Below are 22289 nucleotides of genomic sequence, written 5' to 3'. Positions count from 1 at the left end.
TTGGGAATCACTGCTCTAGGCAATGGGCTGATAAGTTGAATCGATAAGTCTTCATATGTGTAAAAGATGTAATATTTTCTGAAATAAATGACTGCCAGGTACGCCGAGTCAATAGTACTTTTTTCTGATGCTGACTTTTGTTCGACTTGAACTCGACGAGGTCGAACCGAAGCACCAGCACACACTGGACAAACATTTCGATCCGCTCCGCTTTTCCGGTGCTCATCTCGATCCGGGTCTCACTTTTATCGCACGAAACGGGGAAATAAATTTAATTTAAAACCTAATTTTGAGCTTAAATCAACAAATTTTTGGCCAAGGCAAGGCATGGGTGCGAGCTGATTGACCGTCCAAAATTGGAACACAAAAACTCCATCCATCGGAGGCGCGCCGCAATGTCCCGGAATGGCCTCCGCTCGTTCGCTCGTTTGCCCGCTCCCTTCGACGAGTGCCCCTAGCCGGATCGCGCCGGTCGACACTTCGATTTGCACAGCACAAAGCGAACAGGAGGGGGAAATGGCCTCTAGATGTGTTATTTTTTCGCTCTCGTCGAAAAATGATGAACTCGAGAGGGCGCTTGTTTTTGCTGGTCCTCACGTGTAATTGAGAGATGAAGAAGAGCAGCAACAGCAAAAAAAAAAAAAGAAATAAAGCGGAATGGTGGTAGATTGCGCTGTTTCAACTATGGACGGTGTTTTTTTTTCGGTGTTTCGCGGGACATAACTGTACAGCAAACGGCTGAGGATGATTGAGGAAGTGATATGGAAAATGTTTAAATTTTGGATAATAGTATAAAAAATGGCCGAAACAATTGCCCGTTGCGGAGATGCTCGAGGGCCGAAGAAAAAAAGAGAAACAGAAACTAATAGGCCGGCAATTTTCGGCGGAGCTTGTTAGCAGAGTCAACAGGGCTTTGTTTATTGAATTCTCAGCCCAACTGGTATTACGTTGTGAAATTATTAAGTCATTTCGAAGTGTGATTAATCCACACAGAATTCTTCTAACGTGCAAACTAAGGACAAAGGCAGACCGGTGGAAATCACATGACGGGTGGCAGGAATCGATACGTGGATGAATAATGAGCGACGCCAACAGAACACGAATCTGGTCAAGTTAGATTGTTCGAAATATTTATAGCTTGTAATTAAACATGTGCAATTGAAATTTATCTCCGATCCAACCAGTTTACGATATAATTAATAGTTACCATGGAAACACCGAGGACACGCGACGGCTGCAGTTACATCAACGCACGGTGGGCCTGAATTGAGCACTGCTGGGTAAAAGTGTTTTCCGTTCTTTGATGAGGCTTTCGTAAGCACATGCCTTTCGAAGTTATAGTCTGGAAATAGATAGAGGAAAACGTAGGTAAATTTTTAGGGGTTTCAAACTTCAATCTTGCTGTAGATTTAAAAGTTCTTAGAAAAATATAAAAAATAATATGCCGGCAATCCTAGTGTTTATCATTTCGAAGACACACAACATCCTCGATACTCTTTTTTTAAACTTGTTTCATGATATTCGTGTGTAATTCTTAAGAAAACGTTGACCATTGCGGGAATCTACTGTTGATATGCAACATACGAGCTTCCAGAGTTTCATTAATAGCTTTGTAACCTTTGCTTGTAGGAACGCAAACCGGCTTCCAGTCAAGCCATTAGACAGAAATGATAAATCCTGTCAAATACGGTTGGACTTAACGAGTACTATATCCTGAGTTAGAATTGATTTGTTTGAGTGAAACATTCCGTAGACGGCGACGTCAGTCAGTGTTCCGGATGATGATGAGTCGTGTAAATTATTTTTATCATCTGACATCATACATTTGAGTTTCTAAGCGCCATATCTTATAGGAAAGATCCCCAAGTAGCATGTTAAGTTGCTGTCCTGTATTTTTCTACTGATTGTGCAATTTATCAAGTTAGTTTATATCCCTATTCTAAAAACTGTTGTGTTATGAAAAAGCGCAATTTTCTGTTTTGTGCAACATACTTTCAAGTTCATCCGTTATTACGAACATTTATTCACAATGATTGTGCAACTGATGCAAAACTCATGCGTCGATCCCATCGAAAAGGTAGTAATAAAATCAGCGGAGAAACAATTGTGAAACTCGTGCAATCTACTGCGTAACGTAAACAAGAAATGGAATGATGTTTACAAAAACATAACAAACATAATTTCTTATAAATAAGTTTCACATTTGATTTTCAATACAACTGTACTTAACACAAACAATGGATCTTGTAAAATAACCTGCACATGAAAAATGATAATGCTACATGTTGTAGAATTGATCTTTCGTGTTTTTGTAAATGAAAAATCGACAACGAACTGCTTCTTTATTGTGAAACATGCATGAAATTGTCAAGCGCCTTTGAATTAACGTGTTTTGATGATTGTACACCAACTTCTGTGAAAATGACAATCTATTATTTTTAAAGAGAATCATCGGAATGGTGTTTAAAATATGTATATTCAAACATACTTAAAATTTCCAGACGTGATAAAAACCGTCTACTAATGTTTTATTGAACTTGAAAAATCTCGAAATGAATTTTTCTTCAATCTTTTCCAATATGGCATCGGTGGTAACAGTGAGTTGAAAGAAAAATGGTTCACGCAACGTAATGATTTATATTATCTAAATAAAGGGATACTTCAACATGTGAATATTTTAGATAGAAATATTATACGTTTTGTTTTTGTTTTAAACAAACTAGTTGAATTACAATACAGTATAAAGATTCATCTCAACGGGCCCGACATTTGTGATACGCACTGTAGGTATTATTTTGGCAAGCCCATGTATTGGAGTTGTACAAACAAGTTGCACAAACAGTATCATGAGAGTAACTTTGGTGAACTATACTTTTCGTTCATAAATGATGTCAGATCTGCTCATTTTTTCAGCAAGATGAAAACCAAACACAATTGTTCTGATTGAGTTTTGTTTTCATTGCGTATGTATGTAATGTTATATTTCCGCAACATTTATGATAATAGTCTCATCTTTGTAAGTTTTGTTTTTATTTCAAATAGATAAATCTTGCATAACGTTTTTGTAAGTTTTAGATTTCATATCATTGTTTTTCTAAAAATGAAGAAAACTACTCACACTAACTACAATTTTATGAGGCAGTCAAAACTATACAGACTTAACAGAAATTGTTTTTTCACAGTAAGATTCTAATTCGGCTTATCAATTTTTATCTTGAGGAGAGCATGATTTTGTTAATTTTTCTTCCACAAGAGATGAAGAATAATTTCGACATATTTTGTGTCCAATACAATTATGACAGCCATTTGGATTTTTTTTATAAGTTGCACAATTGGTGTAGTTACTTCCATTTTACATGACGATGCGAAAATTTTTGCAAAACTTCTACAACTGTTAGTGCAATATGGACAAGTTGGTGATCTGCTGCATAGTTGATTTAGACGTAATGAAAGTAGTTCTACAGTGATTTTTTCGGCAGTATTGTGAAACTTTACAATGATAAATTGCACAATCAATGTTAATATGTTTAAAAATCTTTCTGAACATAGATAACATAAAAAATAATTCTAAAACAATTGAAGAACATTTTTAAATTTCGATTAGTTACATTTGCTACTTGGGCCTGCTTCGGAATAGGGAATCAAAAAATGCTTTGTTTGCTCTTTTGGATATGTGAGTCGTTTTCGAGTACCAAGCTGATCATCGTGACGTTTGAGTTCGTAAAATCGGTCTGATCGTGAAGTGAAGAATGAGATCATATTAAATGAAATTGATCAAATGTTAACGGGCGTTCGGCAGTTGTGATGCATTCTATTTCTATTCTAGATGGAAAAAAATTGATAAAACTGTTGAAGAAAATCAGTTTAACGAAAAATTTTGAATTCAGGCTTTATCGGTGTTCATCCGGTTCAGGAAGTGCCGAAAATAGTGATCAAAAACTCCAAAATCGAACTCTTTTTTCTTAGAAATCACACCCGGGTTGGTGGTTCAATGTATAGGGTGCTGGTCTTAGAACCCAGCTATCGTATGTTCGAACCCCGACCGGGAAGAACTCACGGATGTTTAATAGAAAATGATTTTTTTTCAGTCAGTGGTGTAGTAGTAGTTTGCACTATATGATACTATATGACTATAGTATAAAAAGTCAGATAAACATAACGCAAAAAAACAGTATTTTTTATTCATAACTTAATGTATATTCTTAAAAAAAAACGTTAATAAATATTGGAGAAGGGACCCTGACCAGCCGTACGACCAGTGATGCCACTTTTTCCTTAGGTGGAATCCGTAGATTTGGTTTCAAGAGTACTCAAACTCATATATTTGCATAAAATTATTATTATTTCGTTTATTTAACCCCGTGCGTTAACTTTGAAGAGTAATTTATGAAGTATTATAATCAACAGGACGAAAATTTCACTATCGTCAAGTCTTCCAGAATCTATCTCTAAAGTGAAACTCGACAGATGGATTATTGGCCGTTTTCAGAAAACAAACGCGAGATTTTATTATTTCCCGTAGATATCTGGAGAAATAATGCAAAGTCCGTAGATTTCAAGAGGTTCATCCGTAGATCCGTAGAAAAGGCAAAAATCCGTAGATCTACGGATAAATCCGTAGGGTTGGCATAGATGCGTACGACGTAACTTAGTCGCAATACTCTCACAAACGCGCTGGACGGCACTGACATCCATCTTTTAGATCTATGGACACTAACGGAGCCGAAAAAATACTCCACCGCACTTCTACCGGTTTTCCGCTCATGGGTACGTTTACGTCTCGAAAGTGATCTACCGTAAACTTTTTTTCTCGATGACCACGTGCCTCGTGAAACTGTTACAACACGCTCGCGGTGTGCTTACTTTTTCGACGCCATCTTAGATTTAACTGACAGCACCCGAACGAAAAAAAACAATATTCCACCCATTTTTAGGGAGTCCAGAGAGCAGAGAGAAAAATATTACTCGCTTTACTTTGATTACAGAAAGATTTTGAAATCATTTAAATTTTTTTTAACACCTATTATTAGCGTCAGTATGCAGTGATACATGCAGTGATTCTGAACGCTAAGGTTGATGTTAGAGTTAGCGCGGAACGGGGACCGAAGCGCGGCGATTCAATGCGATGCGATGTTTTCGCATAGCATTCACTCTGACAGGTTTGCTTTGATCAAATGTAACTAGCTCACACGCGCGTCCAGACGCTTCGCGTTACGCTTTCACTCTGACAGCAACCTAAGGTTGCTGTCAGAGTGAGAGCTGAACGCAAGGTGTCAAGACGCGCGTGCGAGCTTGTTTCATTCAATCAAAGCAAACCTGTTACAGTGCATCGCATCAAAACACTCCGCCTCGCTTCGCAAAACGCGTTCACTATGACAGCAACCTAAAAATAGGCTGCGAAGTTTGGTGGAAAAAAGGTCAAATTCCACAAAAAGAGTGTAATGCTTACTTTTTTTTCTTAAAATGGCTTAATCCATTTGGGAAAACTTGCATTTCGATAAAAGGTCTTAAAGTTCATCTTCGGAATTGGAGCATGATTTTGACGATTCCACCGGAAAGCCCGATTTATTTATGAAATTAAATTGTACTTTTTGATAAGTCTTAAATTTAGCTTAAGCATTTTCCAGAAAGACCAGGAAGAACAAGCTACACAGTTCTTACTCTAGCCTTAATTTTGAGAAAGGTCTTGGCAAAATGGAAGTTTTTCAAAAACATTTATCACTAAACGGGTGGTCCAATTGATTTGGTGTCTTTGGTAAAGCTTTTGGTAGCTATTCTAAAAGCTATGATAATCAGTCGGTGTTGAACAGTCGTTCGCCACCACCGCACCGTATAGCTCTTGGCTCCTGGAAATTATTTCTGGCTACCTAGAGTTTCTTTGATTCAAGACTTCAGTCTTTTTCAAGGCTACCTGAATCACTGACAGTCTTTTTAAAGACTAAGCCTTTCTCAAGGCTATACAAAGAGTGATATTCTAATATAATTAGACTTTTCCAAGACTAAGAAATTAATCAGCCTTTTTTAAGGCTAGCTGTTCAAAGAACTATTCTTCGAACTAATCAGTCTTTATTAGGACAACCACAAAATCAGTCTTTATCAAGACTTTTGCAAACTAGGAGTCTAATCGACAACTAATTTAGCCTAGTTAATTTGATTTAAAATTTCATTCATTTAAAAAATGCCCGGAAAGGCAACAAGCCTAAGGCTAATAATAATTCAATATGGAATAAATCACAACCCGTTATTCAACATTTTTCTAATAACATTCACGATCTTATAGAATCTGAATGTAAAAATAAAAGACAACGGACGGATTTCCCTTCCGTTGATTCTATGCCGTCTAGCAATATTTACGAGATTCTTGTTGAATCCGGTTGTAGCGACATAGAAGAAAATTCTCCAAAAATTCCCAAAATGGACGCTTGTCGTTCTGGGAAGAAACATCAATCTATGCCACCAGTGACGGTGATGATTTTCGACTTCAAAGCATTCCGTACTGAGCTTCTCCCAAAAGTAAAAGTCTCATTTCAAATCGGACGAAGAGGAGAATGTCGAGTCTTGGTTGATGTATTGGATGATTATGAACGTCTTATCCGATATTTGTCCGAGAAACTTCATAAATTTTATTCACATGATATAAAATCAGACAGACCCTTCAAGGCTGTCTTGAAAGGCTTGTGAAATGATCAAAGTATTGATGAAATTAAAAATGAACTAAAAGAATTACTTGGTTTTGCCCCTTCCCAAGTAATACTTATGAAAAAAAGAGCGAATGGTACTTCTAAACCACGCTCTGGAATTTCCCATGAACTTTACCTAATACACTTCAATCGAAGTGATGTAAACAATTTGAAAACTTTAGAAAAAGTACGTTTCATTTCCCACATTAAAATTCATTGGGAACATGATAAACGGCATAATCGTATTGCAAACGTAACGCAATGTCGTCGTTGTCAAGGCTTCGACCATGGAAAAAAAATTTTCATATGGATATACGGTGCTTGAATTGTGGTAAATCGTATTCGGAAGACGTTTGTTCAATGAATGAAACCACTGATCAATTTTCATGTTCAAATTGCGATGGAAATCATAAATCCAATTATTTGAAATGTCCTGTCAGGGAAAAAATTTTAAACGCTCGTTCGCTTAGACAACAAGTCAAATCAACGACCTTAAATTTACAGAACATACCTGAAAATAAAAAAACCGTTACAAATGCCACGCCTAATTCTTCTAAGGTACTTATTTCTTCGAATTTAAAACAAAAAAAGGTCTTCTAACGAAAACAATGTATTGACAGGTAGATCGACCTCGTCATCATCTTCTTCTAATGACAGTTACGCTTTGGTAACAGGTAGACAAATACCTCTTAATGCTTCTAATGTAAATAATCAAAACACAGGACCGCCTTGCAATTCATCTTCTAACGAACACTTATTAATAGGTAGATCGGCCAAATCATCATGGCAGTTACACTAGTGTAAACGGTAGACATCTACCTACCAATATTCCTTCAATGCCATTCGCTTCTTTAAACGAAGTCGATTCAGGCGATATAACGGAAAATAAAATGTTTTTCATATTGCCATTGTGACAGAAACTTCTTGAACCAAATGTCAAATTGAAAAGCAATCCACATTATGTGGTTCATCGATTTGACAGGTTTACTGGAATGGGTGGTGGAGTTGCCATTTTTGTCCAACGGCAAATTAAAAATCGAATTTTACCTTCTTCCAATACTAAAGTTATTGAAAGCTTGGGAATCGAAGTTGAAACCATTCATGGAATTTATTTCATCACTGGAGCATATTTGCAATTCCAATGCACCGGCGAACAATTAAATTTCTTTAAAGGCGATTTGCAAAAACTCACAAGATATCGACCGAAATTTTTCGTAATAGGGGACTTAAATGCTAAGCATGTCCAGTGGAATTGTAGGCAAAATAACAGAAATGGTAAAATACTTCATAATCAACTCTCAGCTGGTTACTTCACAGTTCTTCATCCCAGTAATCCGACTTGTTTCTCTTCCATGAAAAACCCGTCTACAATTGATCTGGTTCTAACGGATCAAAGTCACATTTGTAGTGAACCGATTACACATGCTGACTTTGACTCAGATCATCTTTCTGTAGCATTCAGACTTCCAACGAAGCTTTAATTAATCCAATTAGTTCTATATTCAACTATCATAGAGCTAATTGGTTGAATTACAGATCTCACATTGAAAATCATGTGGATCATGAAACTATTTTAGAAAATTCTGCGGACATCGTCACAGCAATAGATAATTTGATTCATTACATAATCGAAGCTAGAAATCTTTCAGTTCCCAAAGCTCAAACATCCGACTTCTGGTTCCGGAACTACAGGATGATATGTGTACCAGAAATAAAATAATGTCACTAAGTTTTCTCCTAGATGACTGAACTGATTTTCTCCATCTACGATTCAAATGAATGGTCTTGAGATCCCATGAAAACTTAGTCAGACCCTTCTGCTGGTTCCGGATCATGTGTGGTGATCCCGGTCAGAATAACTAGTTAAAGCATACCTTATTATGATGCTTTTGTTTCCGACTAACGAAAGAGTTTAAAGTAATATTCGTTAGGTTTAATTAAGAGCTCAAATGACTAAACAGAATACTTAAAATTGTCACTTGCATGAGCAGAGTACTATCAAATTGAGGTATTTCCAACACCAAAACAAACATTTATTTGAATTATCTTTGAGAGAACACATTTGACGGCTTCGAAAAATATATTTCTTTTGTTGATGCATATCGAATGAATGGCAAAATAAAATCAAATGCGATTAATTACTACTCGAGTTTTTCTTCGAGAACTTACTACAAAATTCAAAATCTTCTCAGGAAGTTACCTAAATTTTTAAGCAAGTTATTAAATACGTTAGTTTTTTACCTACATCAATTATATTATCTCTAAGTTGCAGAAAACTAGCAAAACGATATTACTGCGATATTAGTAAGTTATCGCTTTTTATTCGGGATTAGAATATAAATGTCAATTTCACATAAATTAGTCGCATTTATTAGGTTTGCAGATATTGAAACTCGATGACCAAATAAACTTGTTTCAACTCTTTCGTTTTAGACGTCAGGATTGACATTGCACTTCGGAACAAACTAAATGCGTTGCAAACAGAGTTGCCACATATGCAGAATAATCTGTGTTTTATAGATTTTTCAGATAAGTTTGTGACCAAGATTCCGTACATACAGATTACAGATTTTTGGCAAGAAATTCAAATTTTTACAGATTTTTGACAGCTTGAATTGAAAATTGAATTACGATCTAGTTTAAATATATTATAAAATATTACTGTTTTTTCTCGAACTAAAAACATTGTCTTGATCTGTATTAACTCTAAGATAGGATAAAACGTTACCCAAGTAACAATTTTTGTTACGCTAGCTTGTTTGTGACTAGTTTGCAACCAGATATTTGAGTGATTGTTACTAATATCTAACCACTTGCATGACTCAAAAAGCGCAGTTTCTATTAGTTGTTAGGTCGGCTAAAAATAAGTTGTCGATACGTTGTAATGTCATACTGAAATAACTTATTTTTTCATAACTTGAAAATAACTTGTTTTCAATTAAACTAGTTGAAACTTAGTCACCATCGACATTATAAACATTGAATGAATACAGAACACTTTTCTATCATCAATAAAAAAACAGAAGAGTACTTTAAATCACAAACTTGATACAAGGTACAAATTTCACAACGATTTTCAAACTGTCGAGCGGAATTAAATTTTACTTAAATTTTACTTAACTTAACAGGAAAATAACACTATGTTCAGAATGCTCAAAATTATTCCAAGTAGAGTGATTTCTCATCATTTTTAAATCATATATCATAAGAATTATAATATTATCACAATCGATGTTCAATCCCTATATTATTTTCTTCGTGTTTATGACAGTGCACAGAACAAAAATGACTATTCTGCCTTTCACTATTTTCGGCAAAAAGTAGTTTTGAAACAAGTATTATCCTGGTTTTATTTATGTTTCATACACTTCTTGAGACTCCATATTGTGTTCGCCATATTCGAGCCAACAAAAGTTGTTTTGTTTGCATTTTCGTTATCATAACGTTGGGAAAACCTACCGATAACTATCTGAATCAATGAAGAAATTATATGTTATAATCTTATAATATCTAAGTTATTACTACATCAATTCACAGTAACGATTTACATATACGCTTACGTATTTATAATGATTTCGCAACGGAAAATGAACCTTTTTTCAACTAGTAGCTAAAAGCATAGCTGTGATTAAAGATATGTTAGAATCAAGTAACGATAACTTACAAATGATAGTTAGTTCAATGTTTACGTTATAAAGAAACACTGCTGTCACCTTGTTTTAAGCAGTATAACATAAAAAACATGTTCGTGCTCTTGTTGCAACACAGTTGGGTTAAGTGGTATCAAAACTAGTTACGGGTTGCTACTATTGAAGTCAAATAAACTTATTTTCAACTAGTAGCTAGAAGCATTGTTGTGATTAAAGATATGTTTGGATTAAGTAACGATAGCTTGTAAATTATATTTAATTCAATATGACACAAAGATGTTATTATTGGAAACCTAAATAACTATTTCGTAACTAGTTATGTTATGATGAAACATTGCTGTCACCATGTTTTAACCAGTATAACATAAAAAAACATATTCGTGCTCTTGTTGCAACATAGTTTGGACTTTGTCGTATCAGAACTAGTTGCGGATTGCTACTTGGGTATCAGGTGTACAACTTTGCTTCCGCCGTTTTCCGATAGGTGGCTGTACCGGCTGAAGCTGGTCAAAAGACATAGATAATAATGCTTTTAAAGTGAGTGTGTACAGTGCCTAACGAATTGTCATCGCCGTTTCAGTGACAGTTGTTCTTGTTTTCGTATTATTCACGCTCGAAAATGTCTGTTTATGTGCCCAATTCTCGCCATTTGCGGGAAGTTTTACTTTTCTGTTACAATTCGAAAAGAAATGCAAATGAAGCGCATCGAATGCTTCCAGAAACTTACGGTGATGCTGCCCTGAGTAAAAGAACGTGTCGAGAGTGGTTTCAACGTTTTAAAAATGGTGATTTCAAAGTCGAAGACAAACATGATGGTGGAAGAGAAAAAACGATGAATAAAAATTTACTGCGAGCTCTTAAAACCGGGTGAAACCATCACAGGAGATCGCTACCTAACCCAACTGATGCGTCTCAGTCGCGCGCTAAAAGAAAAGCGGCCACAGTATCAAGAGCGACATGGCAAAGTCATCCTCCAACACGACAATGCTCGGCCTCACGTCGCAAAAGTACCTGGAAACGCTGAAATGGGAAATCTTACCACACACGCCATATTCCCCAGATGTCGCCCCTTCTGACTTCCACTTATTCCGTTCGATGGCACACGGCCTGGCAGATCAACATTTTCAATCCTTCGAAGAGTTGGAAAAATGGATTCCTTCATGGATAGCGTTGAAAAGGACTCCTTTTTTCGAGCCGGGATCCGAAAATTTCCGGAATGATGGGAGAATGTTGTCGCTAGCGACGGACAATACTTTGAATAATACATCTGTAAGCACTTTTTCGCAATAAAGCTTTGAATTTTGAAAAAAAAAAACGGCGGAAGCAAAGTTGCACCCCTAATACATATTAAAGAATATCAAGGCCCCCTAATGTGTAACCTAATTCTTTATGCTTTCAAAAATCGCTTCTGCTAAGATGGCGTCGGTCATAACGTTAGGTAGTAAAAAAGAGTAATTGCACATGGAATTATACCTAATAAACGAAAATGAAAATAATCACACCAGGTTCTCACTTTTAGATTCTATTCTAAAAGTTTTCCATCAAAACATCATTTCGAGAGGCTCAAACGCAAAAAATAACTTCAGCGTTTTTCCAACTACAACATCATAAAATTCGGACCAAGAAAAGTTTTAGTTTTTTTTTTTAATTTGGGTACTAAAGACTTTTTCATTCCGTTGTAATTCGATTTCTTATCACTTTCATATACTAATTTTTAATACAGGTTTTTAATCCTCCGATACAGACTTACAGATTTTTCTTCTAGAAAAATGCAGATTTAAATGTGTCAACCCTGGTTGCAAATAGTAATTACTTTACGTATGCTTAGAGGATTATGTTAATCCGCTAGGGGGCATTAGCAGTCTAACATAATCTGCTAATGTACTGATGAGCTGAATGGGGAAAGTAAAACAATTAAAAAAGTCATACTCACTCTAGCACAAATCGGTATCCATGACGTACCAAAACCTAATAGACTTATTTCAGTTATGCCGGTATTTTGTTTTCAATCCCGGAAGGCAATGTTGGTGATTGCCCATAATTTATAGAAGCTGCTCGATATTCATCTATATTGTATACAACATTTTCAATCCGGTAGAAGATGCTACAATAACTCGAGTCTCTCAATACATGAACCGCGAGAGAATTTTTCTACGGCCCTTAAAAAAATTACAGTCTGATAATGATTGGTGCTGTGTTGAATTTACGAAGAGAGAATCGCAAGTTGACAACTATCGTAGAAAATCGAACCGACGATTCGACTTGATGATTCTCATACTAGGTTGCAATATTCCAAAACCCTTGTGTGGAGCAGCATTCACATACATTTTCATAGACAGTTTATTACTTCAGAGAGAATTTCGCTCTCGCACTGGTATCTATTCTATGTTAAATGAACCATGCCGGGTTTTTGTTGCTGCGATGATATCCGTCTCTCTTTGATGGCACTGATTAAATCGTGGGAAGCGTTGCTATTTAGCGTCCTTTGATACGATAAAAGCCATCCTTGCCGGAAGGTACCCAAAATGTTATTTGGAAACAATCACTTGAAACGACGGTGCAAAAAAAAACTTGAAAATTATTTTAAATCAGGCTCAAAACTGTTTCATTATTTAATTATGTTAGTTGATGGTTTAACAAACCGAATTCCATCATACCTGCCGTCAGTTTCCGGTTTTGGCATTACCGGGTACAGTGTTTAAAAATGTTTCAAATAGGACTGGTATAGTATTATAGAAAACAAATTTTGTGAACTACCTGAATCAATGAGGTGTCAAAAATGAGTCCAAATTACTGTCAGAAATTATTTCTATAAACGAACAAACCATATTTTAGTGAGACTGTTCGATGAAAGAGAAAGGCGTTATCACACCATTAGGTGGATTGAGAATAGGTTTTAAGCAATATTTATGAAAATATGAATGATATGCGAAAGATATCATTACACTACTAGGTAGGGATGGTACTCGGAAGGTAAAGTATCGATACCTAGGGTATCGGGATACCAAAATGTTGGGTATCGATACATGGTATCAAAAGGCAATAAAGTATCGATACCTGTAAGTATCAATTGATACTTGAGCAGCAGAAGTTTTTCCATAAATTTGTTGTGAAACTAGTATACGCATATTTCTTGCCACATAGATTGCATCTCGCCTTTCGTGACTTTTGATCCACTTCAAAGAATTTCATATTTTACTTATTTTCTCAAAAAAATTCATATCATAACCTTTATGTAGATACACGGATACTACACTAAAAGCCAATTCCTATTGAACATTTATTAGTTTCGTTGGTTTGTGCAAAAGCACATATTCTTTTTTTTCGGCTCGTCAGTGCTAATTTTGCGGTTTAAATTGAACTACTATTATTATTACCACGGGACCAGGGACGGACGGAACGGAAGCACCAGGCTCGCGCATGTATTGGTATGACGTGGACTAGCGCTCGTTGAAATTCGTACTCGACAATCTCGCGTCATCCCACAGGCGCGCTGAGAGAGTGCAATGAGTGTGAAATATTGAAATGTTTGAATCCTCTGAGAGTATGGCCTTTATGTGCGTGTTTTGTTGATGGTTTTCGTTCATTTCTTTCAGTGCAAGAAGCGAGATTGTCGAGAACAAATTTCAACAACGGCTAGTCTACGTCATACCAATCCATGCACGAGCCTGGCGCTTCGTCAAATCCGAAGAAAAAAAAAGTTCAATTAGGGACGGGTATTGTGGGATGGGTTAGTCGATGCCTTTCACGCAGCCCACCTGGGTGCGATTCCCTACCCTGAACATAGTCTTAGAAAGTTTTTGTGGCCCGAAGAGGTGAATGACCTTAAGGTTAAAGCCTCTGTAATTGAAACAAAAAAAAATTACGTCGTAATGGGAATTGACTTTAATCCGTTGCGATACTATAAGGATCGAGACCAAAAGTATCGATACTAACAGTATCGCTCTGATGCTATATCGATACCAAAAATACTCGTTTCTTGAAAAAAAGTATCGATACCTCAAAGTATCGACTCGGTATCGGACATCCCTACTACTAGGTTGTTTGTTCCCGCCGTTCCGGCCGTAAGCGACCTATTTTGTCGACTGTCTTGAATGAGGTGTGCACGGAAAGACCGAAATTAGCATTTTGGCGAAAAAATTAGTTGATTTTCTGATTTTAGTTAGTTATTTTTTGAGACAACTAAAAAAATCTTACTTTTGCTGATTTAGATTTTTTAATTCTAATTCTCTTAATAATAATAAAATATTTGTTGAAATGGCTATTTTTTTTAGTTGAATTCACCAATTAAACGTGCTGTCATTTCTTAGCTAAGGCACGCTTCATATCCATTCAACTAATTTTTTAGTTGAATTAGAGAAATTAAACGTTGTATTCAACCAACATAAATGGTTGAATTGGTTTCTGCAATCAGCAGCTATATGGCGCTCGTTAACACCGTAATGACTACTAGCCACTAGATGGCACACTACTACCGAAAAAAATTTCAGTCGCGGTTATCTTTTCTATATTTGCAGGTATAAATACGATGATGTATTGGAGAAAAAGACATAAGCGAAACATAAACTTCTTTTTGAAAAATTTTACTTCTAAATCGCTGTTTTCTTCATTCGACTTCGCGAAATCGACTCTCCCACTGAAAACTTTGAGCACTCGGAAAACAAAAACCGAATACAAGTAGTACACCGGACGGCGTAGCCCGGAATGAGAATATACAAAAAAACATCATTTGACGTGTACAATTAGAGTGCAACATTCGAAACTCACTTCACTGTTTCGCGTAAAAACATTATTACCCACAATCGCTTCAACTGCGCACAAATTCTGAATAAATACACTTTCCACTAACAGTTTACGTCATTTTTACATATCGGTTTAGAAATTTATATAGGGATATATCGTAACACATGCGAAAAACATCTAAACAATTTGCGAGCAGTTTCAACAAGACTGTCCCTTTGAGCTTTTTAATGGATTGTTTTGCTTTGACACTGCTGTCCTTCAGTAATGACGGTGATAGATAAATAGAATCAAAGTTTCTGATTTTAATAACGAAATTAGTTGTCAATGAGAATTTCGTGTTGGATTGAAATATTGCTGGTTTGTGTCCAGAATATTCGCCAACTAAACACATTCTCTAAAAATAAGAGTTTTTTTCAGCGCAGTAAATTCTAAATTTTAACTAATTTTATAGTTATTTTGGAAATTTTGTTGTTAAAATCAACTAATTCAAAAACAGTAATACGAATTAGGCGCAGAGCTAATTTCGGTCGTTCCGTGTGCAAGCTAACTTTTAGGCCTAGCCCTTGAAGTTTATATTCAAATTACAAAAAAAATTAACGCACGTCAACAGGCACGTACTCAGAGGGGAGGCCATGTTCTCACCTGAAATTAGAAACACTGGAAGAAAAAGTGCGCGAGCTTACCATAGTAGGGCAAAATTCTGCAGATGTGAAAGTTATCCTGGCACTGGATCGCGCAAATACTATTTTTTTTGGACGAAGAAGACTAAGGCAAGTGCACTTGGAGTACTTGTTTGGCTGGATCCTTTATTATACCTTAGATAACAAAATGATTATCCGATGATGAACTGAAGTCGTGCTTCAAAGCAGCACAAATGCCTGGAGGAAAGGTTTAATGTGTCGGTTTTTTTCATCCACCTTGTTCACCTAATTTGGCCCTTTCGAAGTATTATCTGTTCCCAATTCTTAAGTCATCTATGAGAATTCGATGTAAGTTTTGTTTTGGAATTTAAGACTTTATCTCCGTAATGTTGTATGGCCATCAACTACAAAATTAGAATACGTTTTCCGTCGAATCCTAGTAAGAGTGCTATCTCGGACCACTAAATCTATCACAAGTCTTGTGAATTACTCTAGAAATGGACATATGAAAGGTCTTAGACATATGTGACTGAAATGGCATGACAATAAACCAGCGGTCTAAATAGCCAATTTGTTTGATTCACAGTAAATAAAAATAGTCAGTATTATCATTTCATATCACATATTTATTGTAGATATTATAATGAATTTTGAAATGTATGACTTTTGATGAGATAAATTTTGATTTTACTTGGAGTTTAAAAATGTCTTCTTCGTTATCAGTATCACTGTTTGATTCGGAATCAATATTTTAATAAAGTTAGGCTCGTTCTAATGCTACTTTGGGTTCATTAAACAGTTTTGAAGTTCAAATGGTTGTCTCTGACGGTTCCGGTAATATAATGGTATAAGTGACGTAAACGTCAAAACTGATTACCGCTCAATTTTCTCGGATATGAATTATCCGATATCAATAATTTTAGGCTCGTTAGGTGAGTAGTATTTGAAATTTATTCAGCAGTACCGTTATGCTACGCAGCTGATTAATATTACCCTTTTTAGCTAGAATATCATAAACAGAAGCAACAGGAGTGCAGGTTTTGCTACGGCAATTCAAACGCACCATCCAAACACGTAAAGTTTAAGAATTGAGCTGCAGGACCTTTTACAAATGAATATCGCATTTTTACCTATTTTTATATATATAAAAAATAGGTATAGAATTCGCTCAAACTTTCGAAAATTTTTCCGAGGCCCGGAGGGCCGAATGACATATACCAATCGATTCAGCTCGACAAACTGAGCAAATGTCTGTGTGTGTGTATGTGTGTGTGTCCGTATGTGTGTTGTCAACTAAGAGGTCGAGATCTCAGAGATGGCTGGACCGATTTTCATCAAACTAGTCGCAAATGAAAGGTCTCCCCGTCACCCAAAACGCTATTGAATGGTTTTGAGATCGGATGTTTACTTTTTGAGTTATACAAAGTTTTATGTCAAAATTTTCAGTTTTTTGACAGTATCTGTCACAATTGACCTTGAAAACAGAATATGTTTTCAGACTTAGATTCCACACGGTAATACCTATCCAACAAGCCATAGATTGTTAAAATCCGTCCATTTTTAACGGAGATATCGAAATTTTTCTGTAAGCGACTTTTCCCCCTATTCCAGCAGTAGGAGTTTTGAGCGCTGTATGACAAAGAAATGCTGTTACATACAATTGTTTCTAAGAACCAAAAGGATTGTGTACAGCATTCTTTTTCATGACATTTAGCCTCGGACCGATTTTGGCACGGCTCGTTTTTGGCAACATAATCGTTCGAATATGACATATATAAACCAGATGATGGCAGAATTTTTTTTAATTATTTTGTTTTAAACTACTTACAGCAATAAATGCTGGAACAACATAACATCCATATACCATTCGAATCAGTTCGTCGAGATCAGCAAATGCGTGTGTGACAAATAACTTCAATTAATTTTCTCGGAAAATTTCTTTTCTACAAATTCAGATTCATACGAAAAGTCGTATGCTCCCAAACAAAGTTCCTGCATTATGTTTGGTTCCGACCTCTGGTTTCGGAACTACAGGATGATATGTGAAACGAAATCAAAATTGTGTAACTCATTTTTCTTGAAGATGGCTGAACCGATCTAAGATGCAAATGAAATCTAAGAATCATCTAAGATTCAAATGAAAAGTTTCAAAGTTCTATAAAACATCTTGCTTTTCAGTCAGATCCAACTTCCGGTTTCGGGGATTGTATAAAAATGTCTGTTCCACATAATTTAATCAGGTTTATCGGGTTAGCAGATTTGGATAGTCGATAAAAAAATTAACTTTTTTCAGTTTTAGTGGTATTCAGTTGTCGATCAGAAGGCACCTAAAAATTTAATTCGTGCTATGATCTCTCAAAGATGTCTTAACTGATTTTCAAATGTTTTGAAACAAATGTAAAGTGTACAGCTACTCAGGTGAATTTATTTGACTTCGGCCATACCGCTTTTAGAATTCCGGTTCCAGTATAAAATCGTTTCTCAAAGCTCAATCGTTTTCTCAAAAAAGCCTAATCAAATTTCAGAAACAAAAATTTTAATTAAAACAAACTTATATACAAAAATTAATTATTTTATCCAATTATGACTTCCGGTTCTCGAATTACATGATGATGAATTTTTAAAATTCAAACCGATATAGAAGATGACAATCCCGAAAAGCTTCAAAGTTGAACTCAAAACTGTTGTAATTTATTCGTCATATGGCCATACGAATCGGTTTGGGTTATGCTGGTTCCTGAATACCGGCTCTGGAATTACCTTAAATTACCGTAAACTCTAGAGTGGAACTTACATATCATGGCATGTTTAATCGATTATCACACTTCTAGATTCAAATTCGATCCGATTTGCAGTTTCGACATTACAGAGTAATGAGTGATTAAAATCTCAAATTGTCGCTTAAAACGAGGGTCATTAAAATAATGTCATGAAAACTTAAACACCGAAGAATATTCATGCAAAAAACACATGCGGATTGATAAAAATAGGTATCATCTCACTGCTAGGTGGATTAAACACGTTTTTTTAAATATATTCCTTATTCTGTTTAATTATTCGACGCAGAAGGTAATTTGAAATGTGTGAGTGTTCATTTTTATGGCAGGTGAATAACCATGAGCTTGATAACCTCATAATTCTGGAATTGCAGAATCGGAAGTTGGATCTGAATAAAATTCAATTCATAATAATTTTGTTTTGAGTCTAAAAAAATTCAGCGACCTAATACACATATTCAAGTTAACATGAACGAAACATTAATCTCCAAAGCTTTTTATCAAAAAATCTCTGTGTGTGATACTGTTTGAAACACAGCAGATTTCAAAAAGTAAACGGCTGAAAAGTGTAACTTATCGTTGAAAGCCCCTTTAAGTAGTTTCGAATATGAAAACCGAATTAATACTTTGTATGCCAAAATCAGACTTGAACTTTCCAGAACAGAAAACGTTTAAAGCCATTTTTAGTGCAAGAATCCGGCAAAAAGTTTCGAATGGGATAACCGGATAAAATCTTAGCCGGTACTTTCAGAGCAAATGCGTTGGTTTTTACAAGGAAATTTTTTAATTCACGATGTTCAGTTTTTTGATTCACAATTGGAAATCTTGATTCACATTTTCGTGCGCAAAATGAGCTTATTTCCATCTCTACAATAAACGTTAGGAAATGTAATACCATAACCTTCTCTCGGGCACAGTCATAAATTTTATTTCAATACTCAATAATAACAGTTTCGGTGGAAATGCCGATAAAAGGCGCATCGATAATTATGTACATAAGCAATCTTATAACATAACATTATTTTTTGATCTGAGGGTCCCTCCCGAAACGAAATCCTGAGTATGGGCCTGCACATCGATCGAAGTTTTTGAATCCATTTGAAGCACACATCGCATTAAGGCGAGGCAGTACTCTGGGTACGAAATGAGCGCTTGATTGAGATAAAATTTAGTAAGTCAGTCACGAATCACGATATTAAAGTTCACGAGAAAAGATGAAAATTTTCTTTTTTTCTGGAAAAAATCAGTCAGTTGCATTGGAGGGAGATCGAATCCTCAGTAAATCAACATCGAATTAATCATTATGATTGAACAATCAATCGGCAAAGCATCAGTTGGCGTGAGTTTCTCTTTGTTTTGTACTAAATCGTGAAAGGTAAACGTTTGAACACGGCATGTTAATTAATGAAAAAGAATGTAAACAAAGGGAAGCTGTCATTGACTGATGCGGCTTTTGGAAACTATCGCAGAGGACTAATCGAAAAGCTTTTCCTTTTGCAATAGTGAATTTCTGTACCCATCGGAAAACGATTGTTATAACCTGGACCCATATTTTATTCGGCGTACACACAACAGGCGTACACACAATTTTCATGAAATCAGAAGAACTCATTCTAGTGTGACCCTCATCAAATCGAACACCGGAACCCTCACGTAGGTCAGGTGGAACAGTCATAAAAAGCACTCTTGACTGTCTGCTGGGAGTCAAATCCTGTATCTAGAAATAAATATACATATCTAAGGGGCATTGTGGCGTTGAAGAGCTCACAAAGATGATGATTACGATGATCGCATCCATCCGGAATTCGCAAGGTAACACAATTGCGCACCACCGCCGCCAACCGTCGATGAGATAAGAACTTCGGGGCCAAGGTGCCTAGCGTCAAGATTGTAGTTGCAAAAATTGCTTCAAGTATGAGCTGAGGCAAAGTTCAGGCGTTGAAGGGGTCGTAAGATTTCAAATATTATTATGCATCGACCGACAGAAAAAAAAGCCCCCACCCGGGCAAGTCTAACAGATCGGTGTAGATTCGAGGTAGTTGTGAAATCACAACCAACACCCGCCTTCGAAGATGAGCAAATCGGTGGAAGTGCTGATAGGTGTGAAGCCGAAAAGAGGCCAAACCGATTACCTACCTTAAGCAGTGCCGATGATGTGAATGGGGGGTGGCTGAACAGTCTCCGGGGTATTGAATTTCGTTAGTAATAATGAACTAGTTGTCAAGGGTCGTGTTGAAATATTCCTGCTGTCATCGCATCCAACAGTCTCTTTCAAACAATCGACTCTAAATGAGATGTCTGAACATAGATCGGCCTGTTAATTAAATTGGTTTCATCAATTTTCAAGTAAACCCTCTTGAAAGTAGAAAGACAAATTTGTGTCCCCTGCAAGAAACCTGATTCCTTCGGTGAACGGAATTTCCCATTCATATAGTATCATAGCCGAACCTGATCCTCGGTAAATCGGTCGCTCAGTTGCGCATTCATCCCGATGAAGTCGTTGTTCCACTCCATCGACGGTTCAATCAATCGACGAAAAGTATCCGCTTTACGGACCCGGGAAGATTAAAGGGGACAGCAACCTTGAATTTAATATTCAACCCTTCTCGGCAATTGCGATTCCCAGGCTGAAACTGTTTCCGCTTCACTGGGAACCTGCACCCGAAAAACGGAAACATTTCGAATCACAAGTTTATCGTACGCCAGTGCCAGTCATCTTCCTGCCAGGCAGCAGCAGCAGCAACAGCAGCGGAATGGCACCGGATCTGTATGCCAATGCGATAATCCTATGCTTTTGTGCCGGGGAATCCCTTCCAAACTCGAGTTAATGGAGAAGCTTCGGTGAAGCTTAAACATTCGATTGACCCCGTTTTCGGAGCCCAGCTGTAGTGCTACCGGTGCGACGACGACGACGACACCGGGATTTGCGGGACAGAAGAGTCAGGCAGCGAGCGGATCGCAAATTAATTAAGTTATCGTGCAGCATCATCGAAGGTTCGGCAGTTCCAGGGGGAAAATGCTGCGATCCCTTTTGCTGGGATGAGATAGACGACGGTCGACGAAGGAACGTACATTTAATTACATTTCACGCTGGAATGGCGCAGTCCGCCGAGCCAGGGTCGAGAGCTTGCAACGTGTTTGTCTCGAAGTGATTTATTGGTTCTTGGAAATTGTTCCAGGTTCCGTTCCGACGTGCAGCGAAATCGAAGCACATACAGATACGTGAACTAGAGAAACTTCAAGTACTCGAGATGATTGACGGTACACTGGCTGATTACCGTACGTGCGTCGTCTTACGGGTCGGAGAAGTTAACATACGGAAAATTTGCATACCATGTTTCTTCCAGTGGCGAACACAATCCCAACATATCTAGTCGTGAGAATCAACCGAGTGCGTTCACTGATAAACTGAGTTCAACGTTGAAAATAGATTCAATTTAATAATCAGAATTCGGTTATTCTACCAAAGATATGTGCTGTTTATGTTTATGATTCAAATTGAGAATGAATTTGTTTTGAGAAGAGAAAGTTTTAAATCACGATCGAATATCAGTCTTTAATTCTGTTTAATCAGAGATCAGATTGAAAAATATAAATGAATATTTTCTAAAAAGCATTTTTCTCAAGAACCAAATTTTTCCGATCTTCTCAGACGAGGAGCCTTCATTTAGATCTATTTTCATTCACATATACAAAACTAAGCATTAATTGAAAAATACAGTTCTATTTATTGAAAGTCTAACGTAATCCATTTTAGTTTTGCATCGATGATGGTTTTCAATCAATCTTTCGATTCAA

The 22289-nt window shown here is 36.5% G+C and overlaps 1 protein-coding gene across 4 annotated transcripts in view; it reads right to left on the bottom strand.

Annotated features, from left to right (window-relative positions):
- The window catches only part of LOC131432983 (uncharacterized), a 701653-nt gene that overhangs the window by 128202 nt on the left and 551162 nt on the right, over positions 1–22289 (bottom strand). For all 4 annotated transcript variants that reach the window (XM_058599679.1, XM_058599682.1, XM_058599680.1 and 1 more), the window contains one exon: positions 1208–1342. The gene's annotated coding sequence lies outside the window, so the exon portion shown is untranslated. The remainder of the gene's footprint in view (positions 1–1207; positions 1343–22289) is intronic.

Source organism: Malaya genurostris, chromosome 2 (assembly GCF_030247185.1).
Source record: "Malaya genurostris strain Urasoe2022 chromosome 2, Malgen_1.1, whole genome shotgun sequence".
NCBI lineage: Eukaryota > Metazoa > Arthropoda > Insecta > Diptera > Culicidae > Malaya > Malaya genurostris.
The sequence above is the reverse complement of the archived record's forward strand: the minus strand, read 5'-3'. Positions and strand labels throughout refer to the sequence as shown.